General features: G+C 43.7%; 1 non-coding gene across 1 annotated transcript; it reads right to left on the bottom strand.

Moving 5' to 3' along the window:
* Positions 1–14,388: 14,388 nt before the first annotated feature.
* On the bottom strand, positions 14,389–14,491 carry LOC111915468 (U6 spliceosomal RNA). The gene has a single exon (XR_002858175.1). It is a non-coding gene; the product is annotated as a U6 spliceosomal RNA (small nuclear RNA).
* Between the last annotated feature and the right edge of the window lie 417 nt (positions 14,492–14,908).

Raw genomic sequence — 14,908 nt, 5'->3', positions numbered from 1 at the left:
CAGAGCAGTCTCAGATGACTCGTTATCTGAGTATGCTCAAGACGGATATTCGACAGTTTGTGGCTACACAGCGATGTAATACCCTCCTGGATCTTCAGGAAGTCGTGAGGCGGCGTGAGTTAGAGATTGGGTTGCAGTTGAGGGAGCGACGTCAGGTTCCGGCACAGTCTCAGTCGGCACCTAATCGGTCTAAGACTGCTGATACTCGGACCGAGGGTCAGCAGAGCCGCACTTGTGGAAAGTGTGGCCGGGGTCATTCTGGGGTTTGTCGAGCGGGAGGTGGTTACCACAAATGTGGCAAGGAGGGGAATTATGCCAAGGATTGTCACCAGTCCGCCCCTCCAGCTGATATGAGAATTTGTTTCCATTGTCATCAGGTCGGTCACGTGAAGACCAACTGTCCGCAGCTCGCCGCCAAGCCGGTGCAGGGTTCCGCATCGACTACCTTGAGGATTGTGGATGGGAGGTCAGTCAAGGTGGAGCCTCCGAAGGCTCAGGGGCGCGCCTTCCAGCTTACGGCCGAGGAGGCCAAGGCAGCACCGGATGTGGTTGCTGGTATGTTTCTATTTTTCTGTTTCAGTTATTATATATATGTTATGCTTATTGGTTGTACCTGTGTCTAGGAACGTTTTTGGTAAATTCTTTTCCTGCTTTGGTATTATTCGACTCAAGAGCAAGTCGATCGTTTGTATCTCAGGCTTTCAATAGAGGATTCAGTGTGCCGATAGATGAGCTTTAGTGTCCGTTGCGAGTTTCAATCACCAACGAGCACAAGGTTTCTGCTTCTTCGGTCTACCGGGGATGCGAGTTAGAGATTTTTGGGTCCGATAGATTTGATTCCTATTCCCATGGTGGAAGTATGCGTGATAGTAGGGATGGATTGGATCAGTCGATTCAGCGCCATGATCGACTGTAAGGGACAGCGAGTGGTGGTTCGAACCCTAAGTGGGGGAGAACTTGTGGTATATGGCGAGGGCACAAGGATCGGATCAGGGTTTTGTTCGGTAGCCAGGGCTCGACAGCATATTCAGCACGGGTTTTCCGGTTATTTAGCATATGCGGTGGATACGCGGGTTAGGGAGTAGCCCTCAGTCTCAGAGGTCCCAGTGGTTAGGGAGTTTGCTGACGTGTTTCCGGAGGAGTTACCCGGAGTGCCTCCGGAGAGGCAGGTTAAGTTCAGGATTGATCTAGTGCCGGGTGCGGCCCCTATCGCCAAGGCACCATACCGTCTAGCACCGCCTGAGATGCAGGAGTTGTCATCTCAGCTGCAGGATCTGTTGGGTAAGCAGTTTATTCATCCGAGTATTTCACCCTGGGGAGCACCGATCCTTTTCGTCAGGAAGAAGGACGGTTCGCACAGGATGTGCATTGACTATAGGGACTTGAACAAGTTAATGGTGAAAAACCGTTATCCTCTCCCGAGGATATATGATCTTTTCGATCAGCTGTAGGGTGCATCTTGGTTCTCCAAGATCGATTTGAGGTTCGGATATCACCAGGTCAGGGTGAGGGAGAAAGATGTGGAGAAGACCACGTTTCGGACTCGTTATGGTCATTATGAATTCGTGGTGATGTCGTTTGGGCTCACCAACGCCCCGGTAGTGTTCATGGATTTGATGAGACGAGTCTGCAGACCAATGCTGGACCGCTCGGTCATTGTGCTCATAGATGATATCATGGTGTATTCCAAGACCCGAGAGCAGCATGAGGAGCATCTCAGGGAGCTGCTGGAGGTTCTGCAGCGAGAACGGATGTATGACAAGTTCTCGAAGTGTGAGTTTTGGTTACGATAGGTCCAGTTCCTCGGACATCTCGTTAACCAGGAGGGGATTTTGGTTGATCCGGCCAAGGTGGAGGTGGTTATGCAGTAGGAGATTCCGAAATGTCCCTCAGACATTAGGAGTTTCTTGGGTCTAGCAGGGTACTACCGGATATTCATTCGAGATTTCTCCAAGATTGCAGTACCACTCACTCGTTTAACGAGGAAAGGGGTGGATTTCCGGTGGGGCCCTGAGCAGCAGAGGGCATTTGAGACCCTCCGACGGTGTTTATGTAAGGCGCCAATGTTGACGCTCCCCGAGGGAGTTGAGGATTTTATAGTATTTTGTGATGCATCCATCACAGGCTTGGGGGCAGTCCTCATGCAGAGGGGACGAGTGATAGCCTATGCATCGCGGCAGCTAAAGCCGCATGAGATGAGATACCCTGCGCACGATCTTGAGTTGGGAGCGGTGGTATTCGCTCTCAAGATTTGGAGGCATTATCTGTACGGGGTCCGTTGCACTATATACACGGATCACAAGAGTTTGAGACACATCATTGATCAGCCGAACCTAAACATGAGGCAGCGCAGGTGACTAGATGTAGTCAAGGACTATGATTGTGAGAGCCTTTACCATCCTGGTAAAGCGAATGTGGTTGCGGACACTTTGTGCCGCGAGTCAGCTAGGTCTTCTACCTCAGCAAGGTGTATGAGGATAGCGGTGGATTCCCCACTTGTGAGCTTGATTAGGGATGCTCAGGTTGAGGGCATGAGGCCAGAGAACTGGAAGTTGGAGAGGATTAAGGGTGAGGGCGCCCGATTTGTTTAGAATAGTCGTGGATTATTGACCCGACACGGTCGGGTTTGGGTTCCATTGTCCGGAGGGATCCGGCAGACAGTGATGGAGGAGGCTCATAAGCCTCACTTTTCTATACACCCGGGGGGCACCTAGATGTACTGTGATATGAGTTTAAGTTACTGGTGGCCCGGTATGAAGCAAGATGTAACGTCCCAAAATACGACCCAAAAATTTTTGTTTATAATTTTAAAAATCATGATACTGAAAACCATAATATAAAACGTATGTCATGAATCTCAAATCATAATAAAATGTATCATATCAAACTGAATTAAACATGTGAAGATGTCTAATTAAACTCCCAGGAAAACTGCTGAAGCTGTGGTGTGTGCGATGCTATCAACCCGAGCTCTTCCCTTTTACTGCGGAAGTACCTGAAACCAAAACTGAAACTATAAGTACCTGAAACCATAAATACACGTCAGGAGTCGCTTTCGCCTCCTCTGCTGTCAACTGGAAAGCCCTACTCTTCGCCACTGGCGTCTCAGCTCGGCCCTGACGGCTATCTGTAATCCTCAAAGTAGCAGGGACAAGTGCAGACACCTTCCCTACAGCCGCTAAACTCGGACACTGAGACTTTTTATGTCCCCTCTGATTGCACTGAAAGCAAATCAGATCTGATGCCGCAATGGTGGTGGTAGTGGTTGTACAATCTCTACTCATATGCCTCATTCAGCCGCACTTATAGCAGCCGGAACTCCCTGCCTTGCACACCCCGTCGTGCAATCTCCCACACTTGCCACATCGACTGTGGCTTTGCTGACTCCTGGATCTATGATCAAAAACCTTGGGCTTTTTGCCCAAACCCCCTGTACCCGAAGCCGCCTCCGGCTTCCTCTTCCTCTCCATCTCAAGGTCAATCTCTCGCTCTCGAGCTCTAGCAATCATGTCATCCAGCGTTTTACAGCTGGACCGACTCACAAACTGGCGGATATCACTCCACAGCGTCTCATGATAACGGGCCTTCTTCATTTCCTTATCAACTGTGTACTAAGGAACGAGAAGTGCCCTCTCCCTGAACTTGGCGGTAATTTCCGCCACTGTCTCTGTGGTCTGGGCCAAATCCTGAAACTTACGTGCTAACTGCTGCACCTCAATAACCGGTGCGAACTCAGCTCTGAACCTGGTAGAAAAGTCTGCCCAGGTCATGGCATCCAAATCCGCGTCATCCCCGATGGCATGACCAACCTCCTCCCACCAATCCCATGCCCTGTCCTTCAGAAGACAGGACGCTAATCTGACCTTGTTCCCCTCAGGACACCTGCTTGAGCGGAATGCGTTGGCCACGTCCCCCAACCATCTGGTACTCGCTATGGGGTCTCGCGCCCCGTGGTAGTCTGGAGCTCCACATGCCCGGAACTCCCTGAAAGTAAGTATGTGCGGCCCCATCATGACCGCCACCTCAGTACGAAAGGTGCCTAGCTTCTCGTCCATCAACTCTAGTATACCCTCCTTGATCGAACCAAAGATCACTGGAGTCTGCTCAAGAATGATACGAGTGACTTCTGAAGTGAAGAACTCTCTAGTCTGCTCATCCAACTGTTCGGCTTCTGAGCCTGATCTCGATCCCTCTCCGGCACCTGAACTGCCGCCCGCTGGTCTAGAGCGTAAAACCACCATTCTGAAAACACATTATGATAAACGTCAGAAACATTGATATATCTCGAGGGATCACTACTACTACAGACCTTCCGGTCTCATCTCAGCCTTCCTTGATTCGAGTACAGATCCTCTGCTTCCAGTAGTATGGTCCCCTACTACCTTCCACATATATCCGTACTTTCCTCAAGAACTGCCTCGACTCCACCCAACCACTACTACTGCTGCTGATCTCTACTACTCTCGTCCTAGGCTTGCCCTAGGGAAATCTCTAACTCAACCCTACCAGTCCTCAGCTGCTGAAGGCCTCCTTGGAGTCTGCTCAAGAATGATACGAGTGACTTCTGAAGTGAAGAACTCTCTAGTCTGCTCATCCAACTGTTCGGCTTCTGAGCCTGATCCCAATCCCTCTCCGGCACCTGAACTGCCGCCCGCTGGTCTAGAGCGTAAAACCACCATTCTGAAAACACATTATGATAAACGTCAGAAACACTGATATATCTCGAGGGATCACTACTACTACAGACCTTCCGGTCTCATCTCAGCCTTCCTTGATTCGAGTACAGATCCTCTGCTTCCAGTAGTATGGGCCCCTACTACCTTCCACATATATCCGTACTTTCCTCAAGAACTACCTCGACTCCACCCAACCACTACTACTGCTGCTGATCTCTACTACTCTCGTCCTAGGCTTGCCCTAGGGAAATCTCTAACTCAACCCTACCAGTCCTCAGCTGCTGAAGGCCTCCTTGTGATGCCAATTAGTCATTACCCGAATACCATCACATGTGGCGAGGCTCAGATAATCCTTCGAGTAAAGAACTCGTCCGCATAACGGTTAGACTCAAACAAGATCTGCGCAGCAGGGCCAAATCCAACACTCTGAGATTATCTAACCATGTTCACATGTGATGTGGCGTATTCACCTAACGGCTAGCTCCCATCACTCAGAGTTCCACAAAGCACAAAGCAAGTAGCATTCGGACACGGAAACTACTCAAGCAATTCTATCCTCATAATGAGAAATTGTACTAGCATACAATGCTAAGCTCGTGCTATCAGGCATAACCTAAACAGGTTATCCCACTGTTGTCTACTCGATACTAGCATGCAATTCTCATAAAGCTGGAATACACAAAGCACGCACATAAGGCATCCTCCTAGATCCTTAGTCCTATACTAGCATACTGTTCTACTGAAACTGAAACAATTAATCATAATATAACTTGTATGGGTAATTTGGGAGTACTTACTTGAGCTCGTCTGATCGCATGCACCACACCCTTTTCTCTTTATCAAAAATCTTTTCTTTCTAAGTTCTTTTTCAAATTGCTTTTCTTTTGAAAACCTTTTTCCATTTCCTTAGTTTGAGTTCAGATGCACCCGAGAGTGTATCCGAATCCCTCAAACCAAGGCTCTGATACCAACTTGTAACGTCCCAAAATACGACCCAAAAATTTTTGTTTATAATTTTAAAAATCATGATACTAAAAACCATAATATAAAATGTATGTCATGAATCTCAAATCATAATAAAATGTATCATATCAAACTGAATTAAACATGTGAAGATGTCTAATCAAACTCACAGGAAAACTGTTGAAGCTGTGGTGTGTGCGATGCTATCAACCCGAGCTCTTCCCTTTATTGTGGAAGTACCTGAAACCAAAACTGAAACTGTAAGCACGAAGCTTAGTGAGCTCCCCCAAACTACCACATACCATACAATCACATATAAGCAACTATTGGGCCATGCCCACTGCATCGGACCGAGGTCCGGAAACTGCATCGGACCAAAGTCTGGAACTAACCAGGGCCTTGCCCTCTACATCGGACGAAAGTCCGGAAGCTGCATCGGACCGAAGTCCAGAACTATCGAGGCCTTGCCTCCTGCATCGGACCGAAGTCCGGAACTAACTGCATCGGACTGAAGTCCGGAACTACTGAACTTAGCAAGGCATAAACATATCAACTAGCATGAACATATATACTGCATACTGCATAGGGCCGTAGCCCGGAACACACAACACATAAATCTTGTCTGAGCCATGAAGGCATCAAACATACTAACTGTTGTATCGGACCGAAGCCCAGAAACTACTGCTAGCTAGTCGGGTCGGCATTGTGGCCGTAGACCCGTTCCTACTGGAAGGAAACTCACCTCGTACACTGGCTGCTAAATGAACTGCTCTGGAAACTGTTTGTTGCTGCTCCGGTATCTCCCCGGCTACAATTTCCATAAATACACTTAATCAATTATTGATAACTGTACTGAGGATAAAATGACTATTTTACCCCTGGTCAAAGTCAACTTCCAGTTGACCGGACTCGCCGAGTTAGGGTGCCAACTCGCCGAGTCCTTCCTTTACTGACTCTAACTTTAACTCATCGAGTCCCTTTTTCCACTCACTGATTCACTCCGAACTCTTGACTCAAAGAAAGACGGGGACTTGCGACTCGACTCGTCGAGTCCGAAGAACTACTCGCCGAGTCTGAGGAACTACTCGCCGAGTTATGCTGTGCAGACTCCATACAACTACATTCGAATCCGCTCTATGGTTCCTAACTCATAGATCTGAAATCTTGGAACCATCTGAACACGTAAAGTTTCTAACTTTACGTGTAACTACGAAGGAATGAAGCCATCCTACTCAAACACAACTTTACTCGGGAAAACTCATCCGACTCGCCGAGTTGCTCACACAACTCATCGAGTTCTAAGGCAAACTTCATCGGACTCGCCGAGTTGTTCTTCCAACTCGTCGGGTCGACGGCTAACTTCATATAACTCTCCGAGTCGCCCTGGGGACTCGCTGAGTTTATTAAGTCCTTTTTCCATACAGGCCTGATCTGAGCCATGCAGTGGTTCCAAATCATGGATCTAAATTTCTAGGGCATGTTTTTCATGTAAAGTTGCTAACTTTACGTGCATGCATGGCTTTAAAGGCTTCATATGTCCAAAATAAGCTCTTAATGAGGTTCTAGGCTCAATAGGGACTCAATCACAACCACAACCAAAACTTTATACTCCAAGCATGCCATGAGTGTCCAGATCTGAGGTATAACCCGGCCATAAGGCCTAATCATAAAGGATTTGGGGTTTTTGGGCTTAGAAACCACAAATTAGGGACAACCTAGATCTATATGATCAATAAGCAAGGTATAGAATTTAATACCAGAAAAGATGACCAATAGAGTGTGTATTCTGGATCTACTTCCTCTTCCTTGAACTCTCCAACTTTCTCCTTCTCCTTCTTACTCCAAAGATGTCTTCACAAGCAATAAACACACACACTCACTAAGAAAATGGCTAGGGTTTGTTAGTAGGTGCTCTGGGGGTGAAAGAGACGAGTTTGGGTGCATAAGAGGGTTTAAATAGGTGCAAAACCCTAAAAATAGGGTTTCCTCCAAACAGGCAAACTCGCCGAGTCCAGCGTATGGACTCGCCGAGTAGTCGGCTAAATACGCGAGCTCATCAAGTCTCTACTCGACGATTCGGGCAACGGACTCGTCGAGTTCCTCTCAAAAAATGGAATAAACTTATTTAAATACATACCGGGAATGGGGCGCTACACAAGAAATCGCTTGGTATGTGGAGAGGTGCCTGATGGTCAAGGTCGAGCATCAGAGGCCGCATGGTAAGCTGCAGCCTTTGGAGATTCCCATGTGGAAATGGGAGCAAATCACGATGGACTTCATTACGAAATTGCCAAGGACGGCGAAGGGGTTTGATGCTATATGGGTCATCGTGGATCGATTGACCAAGAGTGCCCATTTCTTGGCCATACGGGAGAGTTCGTCGGCTGAGAAATTGGCCGACATGTACGTCAGCGAGATTGTCTCTCACCATAGGATTCCAGTATCCATCGTTTCTGATCGGGATATCAGGTTTACTTCCCGTTTTTGGCAAAAGTTCCATGAGGAACTGGGTACGCGGCTGCACATTAGTACAACGTTCCATCCGCAGACCGATGGACAAAGTGAGTGAACCATTCAGACCCTCGAGCATATGCTGAGGGCATGCGTCATTAACTTCGGTGGGAGTTAGGATTCCCACCTACCACTTGCAGAGTTTGCCTACAATAACAGCTACCATTCCAGTATTGGCATCATGCCTTTTGAGCTGTAGTATGGTCAGAGATGTAGAACCCCAGTGTGTTGGGGTGAGGTCAGACACAGGGTAATGGGTCGGACAAAGGTAGTTCTGCAAACTACCGAGAAGATACAGCAGTTTAGACAACGATTGCAGACCGCTCAGAGTCGGCAGAAAAGTTATGTCGAAAGACGCCGATCTGAGTTGGAATTCCAGGTGGGTGACATGGTACTTCTGAAGGTCTCGCCCTGGAAGGGTGTGATCCGCTTCAGGAAGAGGGGAAAATTGGGTCCCCGATATATTAGGCCATTCAGGATCATTGCCAGGGTTGGCAAAGCAGCTTATAGGCTTGAGATTCTGGAGGAGCTTAGTCGGATTCACAGCACGTTCCATATTTCGCAGTTGCGAAAGTGCATCATGGACTAGGAGACAGTAGTATCGTTGGATGATATTCAGTTCAATGAGCGCCTGAATTACGTGGAGAGGCCTATGGCCATCTTGGAGAGAAAGAAGAAGATTTTACGGAACAAGGAAATACCTTTGGTGAAGGAGCAGTGGGAACATCGGAGGGGATCCAAGTGGACATGGGAGCCGGAGGCGGAGATGCGCGAGCACTACCCGACATTATTTATCCCAGAGGACTTCGAGGGCGAAGTCTAGTTCAAGTGGGGGAGAATCGTAACGCCCTGATTCACGGGTATTGATTTAAATAAGAATTTCCTTGGTTTAAGTCCTACTCGACGAGTTGGTTGCCCTACTCGTCGAGTAGCAGCGGGGTTGGATCGCGTGTTTAGTGACCTACTCGCCGAGTCCATGAAGGGACTCGACGAGTAGGAGCTGTCAGATGAAACCCTAAATCACGGGGTTCTGCACTCTATTTAAGGAAGCATAAGCCTCATTTGGCCTCTTTGCAGTCTTTGAGAGCTCATAGAAACCCTAATTCGTGTGGTGCTTCATTCTTGTGTGTTTTAAGCTTGGAAAGAAGGTTTTTGGAAAGGAAGAACTTGGAGAGCAAGAGGATAGGAGCAAGGAAGGTGTGGGAATCCGAGATCTACCTCAGTTAGCATCATTTGAAGGTATCAAGTCGTCACCTTTACCTCTTTTTCCTTCTAGACCTCATTTGGGTGGAGATCTAGGGTTTTTATGGTTTGAATGAGATGATATTGTGAGATATGAGCTAGATCTGAAGTTGTAACTTCAGATCTGGACCCTTCTTGGGTTCTAGAGTCATAAAGCTCCGAGTTTAGCCTCGTATGAAGTCTTCCTTGGGTATGAGACCCCATTATGAGCTTGGATTTGACATTAAGAGCCTTTTTAGCCATGCATGCACATAAAGTTTGCAACTTTACGTGAAAAGCATGCCTTAGAAGCTTGGATCTGTAATTTGGAGCCACTGCATGGCTTAAAAGAATCTGTATGGCTTAAGGACTGAAGGAACTCAGTGAGTCGCAAGGTTGACTCAGTAAGTCAAATGAAGATATGCCTGGACTCAAAAAATTGGATGAACAACTCGGCGAGTCCGATGAAGATTGCCGTAGACTCGACGAGTTGTATGAACAACTCGGCAAGTCGGATCAGGTTTCCCCAAATTATGTATACGTGTGTAACCGTCGAGTTGCAAGAAGAAAACCCGACGAGTGGCCTTAGAGTTCGATCTTAAACCAAAGGAACTCGATGAGTCACTCTGTTGACTCGGCGAGTGGACAAGTACTTCAAGGAACTCGGCGAGTAGCCGAGGGTACTCGGCGAGTAGGGTCAACACGGACTGTTGACCTTGACTGAGGACTTTGACCTTGACCAGGGGTTGACTAGTTGGTTTATGGAGTACCATGTAAGGTTGAGGACTTGTGGGTATATTCGTATTATGGTAATAGGTGGTGGAGTCTTTGGCAAGTGATCCGAGAGTTGGAGTTTACCGAGTCGACATGTGCGAGGTGAGTTATCCTTACTATATCAAAAGGGTCTAAGGCACTAAGGCCGGCCCTTTAGTTGTTATGGTTATGATATGATATATGTGGTTGTGATCTGATAGATCGGAATCAGGATAGACAGTATGTTATGCATTTATGATCCTTAGGGATTGGTATGTTAGTGGCCTGCTAGGTCGGTGCTCTAGTTATGAGAGATTGTTATGATTGATAATCAATGAGATAGATATGTTTGATGTCTGTATATGCCAGTATATGTTAGCTATGCGCACATGATTATTTGCTCGTTGGTTGGGTTGAGGCGGGCCTGCTTTGTGCTGAAGGCCAACATATCCTATGAGCGGTCCGGGGAGACTGTAGGCCCACATGGCGGTCCAGTCGTGTCGAAGGCTTGGTATAGATTCAATTAGACTGTAGACCCTATAGGGTGGTCCAGTCAGGCGGATGGCCCAGTATACATGTTGATTGATTGATTACTACTGATATGGTATTATCATTGTGGTATTGGTATTTCGGGGGTAGCTCACTAAGCCCTCGGGCTTACAGTTTTCAATTATTTGTTTCAAGTACGTCAGGAGATCATGGCAAGGCGAAGGCGTGACCGTACCGCTCCTCATCCTTATGATCTGGCTTATGGGACACTCTCATTGAATAATTATTTGAAAACCTTTTTTTTCTGTATACAATACTATTGGGTTTTCTTATGATTGAAAAAGTTTAAATTTGGCGTAAAATTTATGGATGTTATATAAAAAGTTTATAATAGGGCATAACAATCAATACAAGAGACAAAATAAATTGTACAAACTCTTTCAACCCTAATCTCACATGATATTAACCCTCATTCTTAAGGGACTTACCAAATCAAAGGATAAACATCCAAAGTCAAAAGGTTCGACATCCTAACTTAAAGGGATTGATATACCTAGTCAAAGAGATCGAAATCCTAACACAAACAGATCGATACCCCAAGTCAAAAGGATCGACATCCCAACTCAATTACATCAACATTCCAAGTCAAATGGATTGGCATACCAATTCAAATGCATGAATATTCCGAGCACAGGGATCGACATCCCAAGTCAAAAGTAATAGGCCATACAAGTCTTAAAAGGCATCAATATCCTTTCTCACTTAATGGACCCAATCGACAATGCCATAATTTGATTTGTTGTCACGATTCTCTAAATATAAAAAACATCCATTGTCCTAATTACTAAATTTCCTTCTAGAAAATAAATATCATGTTTTCGTTTCCCTTTCATTACCACGATAACACCTTTTGCGACTTTTACCTAATTATCTAGCTGGGAAGAGACATGGATTTTATACCCATATGAGGTTTGAGGTTGGGAGTTCAACTCCTGCAAGCCCTCTGTAAAGTTTATAAAAGTGTTTTATCTCCTCAAGTGGGGAATTTCTCCCTGGAATCCCTATGGGGTCGTCTCTGCCTTATTTTATGATTCGATCTTGGGGTCTTCATTGAAATAATATGAAGGGGCTTCCGTTGAGATATACCACCGTTCCAAAAAAAGAAACCTAATTATCTGCACCATAATATTTGAGTCCATGTTTGGCTACAGTTCTAAGAGAAATCAATTTCTTCAAAAGATTGGTACATACCAACAATCCATATTTCTAACCATTCCATTATACATTTTAATATGCACTGTTACATGAGAACGTTATACGATGAGATGTATATGCGTCTAATATCCAAGTGTCTACAAAACTAGCCATATATACAATCAAAACATCACTTATAGCACCTTCGTCAAAACTTTCTTGAACCACATCAACACAATCATTCTTTTTCTTATGTTCTTTCTCTACTAACAAATTGACCTGAAATGGAACCTTATGTATTATAAGAAATCCTACGCTTCCGTTCCTTTGGCCAACAATACATCCTTGATGTCATTCATAATGATCGTTTTTTCTAACGACAGAATTTTATTAAGAGAACTGAACTACCAAGAAGCTAGCCAACACAAAACAAATGCATCAAGTGATAGTAATTTGGGGGTTTTGAAGCTAACCTTGTTAATGTTTCTGTTAGACTAAAAATGCACCATAAAAAACAATTGAGTGATAACAATTTGAGGGTTTTGAAGCCAACCAGCCCAGTTAATGTTTTTTAGACCTACTATTACACCACAAAACAATTGACAGATATCGTTGTTCTACCATATAACATGGTATCAACAAAATTCTCATATGAATTCGATAGAGAACACAAAAAATAAGAGCTTGATTTTCTTCACCAATCTTAACTAGATAATATGATTAAAGATATCGAGATGATCATTCGCTTGAGTACTTTTAGACATTTGAAGGGTGTATAAATGTCTTTTTTGATACAGCGGACTCTTGAGGGAATTATTCTGATCCACAACCTTTCACAACACTTGATCAATCAGGCATAAAAAAATATCACTTGGTGTTTTTGTTAGAATGTTCACCTTCACATTTTTCTCCAAATCCTTCGGTGGTTTTGTCTTTCCTTCTAATGTCACCCACAAACATGTTGAACCAAATAGGTTTTCATCTTCACCTTCCACAACTTGAAATCAATCAGTCCATTGAACTTCCATATCGAACTTGTAAGACGACATCCTTCGATAAACAAATTTAGCCACTCGAACAACTACAACTCTAACACCATTTGTTACGCAAAAAAGCAATAAAAGTACACGAAGATTTAACGTGCCTCGGTCAATCTGATATATGCCCACGAGCAAGAACCGGAAAACTCTTATATTATCATACTGTTTCAAAATGATTACATTGAACTCCCTACCTACAAATATTTATAATTATAAAATCCTAGCAACTATACCGTCAAGCCCATATACAGGAAAATATGGACTTACTACTCCACACACTTATCCCATTGATATATGAAGTCAAGATAGTTCAATTTTTTTATACAAGTATATAAGGTTTAAGGATTTTGTTAGTCCTAGTTAAGTGTAATACATAATGATAAAAATAATAAAAAATAATTGTAGGGGTTAAACACATTAATAAAAAAAAATTAAGATTAATTATTATCTCTTATTACTTATTAGTTTAAAGCTCAAAACTTATTGTGAAACAAGCTTTGAAGAGAGATTTGAAAACACACACAAAACTTTAAAAAATTTTAATATGAAAATAAGTGTAGGCGTAGAATTATATACCAAAAGAGGCCGATTTTCATCGAAATGTAGAGTAAAACTGAAAAGGGATAATGACTTAGGAGGGTAATAAGGTTTCCAGCTTGTCCGTATTAGGTCACTAAGGTTTTTTTTTGTGCATATTAGACCAATATGGTTGTTATTACCATTTAGAAATAGTCCTTTTACCGGTTTTAACCGGTAAAATGACTATTTCTAAATGGTAATAACAACCATATTGGTCTAATATGCACAAAAAAAACCTTAGTGACCTAATACGGATAAGCTGGAAACCTTATTACCCTCCTAAGTCATTAACCCTAATTATTTAGAAAACATGCTTACTAATCAATGTGACTGATTTGTTTGACTGAAAATAGTTGCTTTCATTTAAACTTATCTCACAACCCTTCCAGAACTTCTAAGTCCAGAAACTCATATGATTGATGATCTTCATTACATAAATATGCAACATTTTATCAATAACTTCTTTTTTGTCATTTAAATGTTTACATGAACACATCCATATGTACAAAAACAATCTCACTTTGATACCTCCCATCAATGTCTACATTTGATAACGAATGGAAATGTAAAACCAACAGGGACTTGCAGAGGACGTCTATTATCAATTATTTTATAAAAAGCAAAACCACAACATGAACTAAGAAACTGAAGTTGCAAAATGAATAAAAAAATCAGCACATAACAAATACATACATACCATATACAACACATAAACGGAAGTTTATAAAGCATGAAACTTAATGACAGGAAAAGTAAAAAACTTAAAGGAGACTTTATAGAAAGAAAGATCACCCTTACTTGCCACAAATGGTTGAAGACATCAACAAGAATATCAATCTGACCATAGAATCCACATGTTGTCTGATCATGACTTTCAGTATGAAACGTAAGAATTGCAATTGAACTCTATTAGCATTTGAAAAGGGAATTAGGGTTCCAAAGAAGACGACGAAGGGTTAAAAAAAATTTTGGACCATTTCTCGATTTGTGTGTGTCATCCTTGCGCAGGGGTCATGCTAATCTTCTCTGTATCGTTCCAATTTTATCGGATGTCCCCAAAGGGACGACTATAGATGAAGAGCTTCGCCATATAGAGGAGTACCAGGTTATATGGGACGAAGCGAGTTCTAAACGAAGTAGTTTACTGTTGATGGTCATATATTCTCAATGTCTTTAAAATTAGGGTTAATGACTTAGGAGGGTAATAAGGTTTCCAGTTTGTCCGTATTTGGTCACTAAGGTTTTTTTTGTGCGTATTAGACCAATATGGTTGTTATTACCGTTTAGAAATAGTCCTTTTTACCCGTTAAAACCGGTAAAAGGACTATTTCTAAACGGTAATAAAAACCATATTGGTCTAATACGCACAAAAAAAAAACCTTAGTGACCTAATACGGACAAACTGAAAACCTTATTACCCTCCTAAGTCATTATCCCAACTGAAAAAAGCTACAAGTCCGCTCAAAATAATTCAACGATACC

This window comes from Lactuca sativa, chromosome 3 (genome assembly GCF_002870075.4).
Source record: "Lactuca sativa cultivar Salinas chromosome 3, Lsat_Salinas_v11, whole genome shotgun sequence".
NCBI lineage: Eukaryota > Viridiplantae > Streptophyta > Magnoliopsida > Asterales > Asteraceae > Lactuca > Lactuca sativa.
The sequence above is the reverse complement of the archived record's forward strand: the minus strand, read 5'-3'. Positions and strand labels throughout refer to the sequence as shown.